The 3,790-nt window shown below is 57.4% G+C and overlaps 1 pseudogene; it reads left to right on the top strand.

Annotated features, from left to right (window-relative positions):
- The first annotated feature begins 223 nt into the window (after positions 1–223).
- LOC119339302 lies at positions 224–1,227 on the top strand (annotated as a pseudogene).
- Positions 1,228–3,790: the final 2,563 nt, after the last annotated feature.

Here is a 3,790-nt window from a genome sequence, read left to right as displayed (position 1 = left end):
GTGATTGTTGGGTATTTTGCATTGATTAACCACTTTGGTGTTCCGTCTTAAACTTCCAACGCCCATGCATGCCGGCGTCTCCACCCGAGGAGTCACCACCTCGCTGGTTTTAATTGCCGCCCCTGCTGTACAAATTGCCCTGCTCCGCCATCAGTCCATCATCTTCTCACCCCCAACCTCCACTTCCTCTCCGTCTGCACCCCCCACTTCTCCAGACTGCGCCATGGCTGCTAATGCCTGCACAAACCTCACTGATACCGCGCGCTTCGAGCGACTGTTCAAGATCGACGAGTTCAGCTTGGTGTCCTCGACCCTAGGCAGCACCGAGTTCATCAAATCCAATGCTATCCACGTCGATGGGTACGAGTGGGAAATCCATTGCTTTCCATGTACTGGGTACAACAATTGGTACGTAGAATTTAGGCTTATGTTTCTGAGTGATGCCCCCCGCACAGGCGCGGTGACGGCGAGTCTAAGCTGCCTCCTGGTACATCCGAGGATGGTGGGCAATGCAGCACACTCTGAAAAGTGTTTAACGCATGTGTTCAGGCGCCACAAAGACTGCTCAAATATGGTCCTGCTCGTGCAAAGGGATTCTTTACCGCGGCCGGCTTGTCCCAGGGATGACTACCTAACCGTGCAGTGCACCGTCACGGTCCTCAAAGAACCACCGGCTGTGGTAATCACGGCGCCTGTCCCGACCTCCAATCTGCAGAAGCACCTCGGTGAGCTCTTGTGTAGCGGGACGGGAGCCGACGTCACATTTAGTGTGGCCAGCGAGAAGTTTGCTGCTCACAAGGCCATACTGGCTGCGAGGTCCCCTGTTCTAATGGCCGAGTTCTTTGGACAAATGAGGCAGGCAACCACTCCACGTGTCGTGATCGAGGACATGGAGGTGGCAGCGTTCAAGGCCATGCTACATTTCATCTACACAGACACCGTTCTTGAAGTTGAGGGCGAGCAGGAGGCCGTGATGGGGCAGCATTTGCTAGCGGCTGCTGACAGGTACGGGCTGGACAGGCTGGAAGTCATCTGCGAGGGCAAGCTCTGGCATTGGCTGAGCAGCACAACTGCTCGCACCTCAAGACTAAGTGCATCGAGTTCATCATTAGCACTCCTGCGATCCTTGACGCTGTGGTGGCGACGGAGGGTTATAAGCATCTGGAGGCAAGTTGTCCTTCTGCGCTTACCAGCATTGTTCTCTCTATGCGTGGGAGAAGGAACTGAAGCATCACTAATTATGCCCGTTCAGTCTTAGAGTTTTAGTGCTTCATATTCAGTAAAACTTAATATTATGCTTTTTTTCGCCTAATGGTGGCATTTGTCTTACTTCGGCTAAGAGTACATGAATTGATCAACTAGTGTGTGCAAGCAGTTTCCTTTAAAGCTGATGGAATTAATTCCGCGTCCGTGGTTCTTCTTGTCGCTGCATCGACCTCGACCCGCATCACTGCAGCGTCGCCCCTTTGTGGCCGTAGTACCGCGGCCCGCAGTTCACCGCCGTCCCTTCTAACACGCTGTGATATACGCTCTTATGTGCGTGCAAGCAGATTCCCTTAAATCTGATAGAATTAATTCCGCGCTGAATGGTTTCAGACGTGAAAAATTATCTATTTTATTGTACAAATGCATAACTTTCTTTCTGGCTTGTTTGTGATCGCTGTGCTGTACTCTCTTATCTAATGCTGTAGTATTTCCTGTTATTTTGCTCTAGAACTACCTCATGTCATTGTAAACGCATAGCTCACTACTGGAAGAACTGTGGTTGCCAATGTAAATTAATGGGTACCCGGCATACAAAAAGTAAGTCGACTGTGGTAAAAAAAACTTTGTCAATCATTCAGTACTTGGTATTGTGGTGTCTTTGGCAGTGCCTAGTAAAAGCACTTGGCATACAATAATATGAACTGGAAGCAAAGACACTCGGCTTACAAGGGTAGTCCCACTAATAGAAAAAAGAGTATTAGACTAGCCACAATGGGTAGTAACATAGACTAATAACATGCCCATGTTACTACCTCTATAGTGGAGAGTAACATATGTGTGATAACATGTAACACTTTATTTATTAGGCTATATATGTTGGAAGACACATCCACGACCTGGCTCAAGTGGCTAAACAGCCACGACCGCATCAGCAGCAGACCTGGCCGGTCCGTGCACATCGTGCGCGCCCACGCCCTTGCATGCACGGCATGCTCGGCGTGATCCTGTAAACTAGCAACGTCCGCCTCACTCCCTCCTTCTGTATCTCACCTCGTTGTAACTGTATAAATCAGCCCATCGAGGCAAGGAATAAACACAGTGTGAGTTCGGCAATCCAACTTGGTATCAGACGCTTTCCAATCCCTTCTCGCTTCCGCCATGAACAGGCTCCTCCGCCGCAGCCGCTCTGCCAGTTTCGACGGCCCGGCCTCGGATCCCTTCGCCGCAATCCCTGTTGCCATCGCCGCCCCCGCCGCGGCCACACCTGCCGCCCCCAACGCGGTCCCCGCCGCTCCCGCCGCGGCCACCGCTGCACCCACCGCGGCCATCCCTCCTCCCGCCGCGGTCACAGCGGCCCGTCTCCCGCCTGACGTCGTCCAGGGCAAGCAAGCCGTCCCCGCGGGCGTCGCCTCTTCCTCGTCCCTGGCGACCCACGGCGCCCCTGCTACCACTCTTCTTCAGACGGCCGGCAGTGTCCCCGTCCAGCCGCTCCACCTCGGCGGCTCCAGCAGCGCCCTCGTGCCGCGCGTCCCCGCCCCCGACGTCGGCTCTTCTTCCTCCGCCGGCCTCCCGCCGTCCATCTCCCACCACTTCACCATGGGCAGGCTCGAGCATGACTCGGGTAACTACACCAAATGGCGTCAACTTTTTTACTTTCTCAGCTGCAAGTATGATGTGCAGCACCATCTCGACGTGCCCTCCGCGCCGCTCCGCCAGAGCGCCCTCTGGCGCAACGACGACCTGACGATGGTCCTGTGGTTCTACGGGGTCGTCGCCGACGATCTCATGGACGTCGTGGCCTCGCCGGAGAGCACCGCCTTCGACATCTGGACCCAGCTGCACCTTCACTTCCGGGACAACCAGGCGGGGCGCGCCGTCATCCTCGGCGCCGAGTTCCGGAACCTCGTGCAGGGCGACCTCTCCGTCGCCGAGTATTGTCGGCGTCTCAAGTCCCTCGCCACCGAGCTCGGGGAGGTCGGCGAGCGCGTCACCGACCAGACGCTGACCCTGCAGCTGATTCGCGGCCTGAGCCGCAAGTACCACGTCATGGCGACGCTACTGCCCATGCAGTCACCCTTTCCGTCCTTCGTCCAAGCACGCTCACATCTTCTCATGGAGGAGGTTACGTCTCGCCTGGATGCCCGCCCCGAGCACTCCCCCACTGCCCTCACCATCACCGACCGCAGCTCCAAGCGCGTCCCCAACACCACCACCAACCCGGGCAGGCAATCCGCCGCCGCCCCCAACTTCGACCCGGGCGGCCGTGGCTGCGGACGCGGGCTCGGACGTGGGCGCGGACGTGGCCGCGGTCCTCCTGCCGGCGGCTTCACACCAGGCGGGTCCTCCTCGTCCGGGCGCGGCGTGCCACTACCTCCACCCGGGGCGTACACAGGGTATTTCGCCCCGTACGGCGCCCTCATCTCGCTGCCCTCGCAGGGGCGCGGCCAGTGGGTCGCCCCCAACGCCGCCGGGGTGCTCGGTCCCCGGTCTCCTCCTCCGCAGCAGGCCTACCCGATGATCACTCCTCCTTCGCCGCAGCAGGCCGCGCCGACCTGGGAACAGTACAACCACATCTACACCGCCC

The sequence above is a fragment of the Triticum dicoccoides genome, chromosome 7B (genome assembly GCF_002162155.2).
Source record: "Triticum dicoccoides isolate Atlit2015 ecotype Zavitan chromosome 7B, WEW_v2.0, whole genome shotgun sequence".
Taxonomy (NCBI): Eukaryota; Viridiplantae; Streptophyta; class Magnoliopsida; order Poales; family Poaceae; genus Triticum; species Triticum dicoccoides.
The sequence above is the reverse complement of the archived record's forward strand: the minus strand, read 5'-3'. Positions and strand labels throughout refer to the sequence as shown.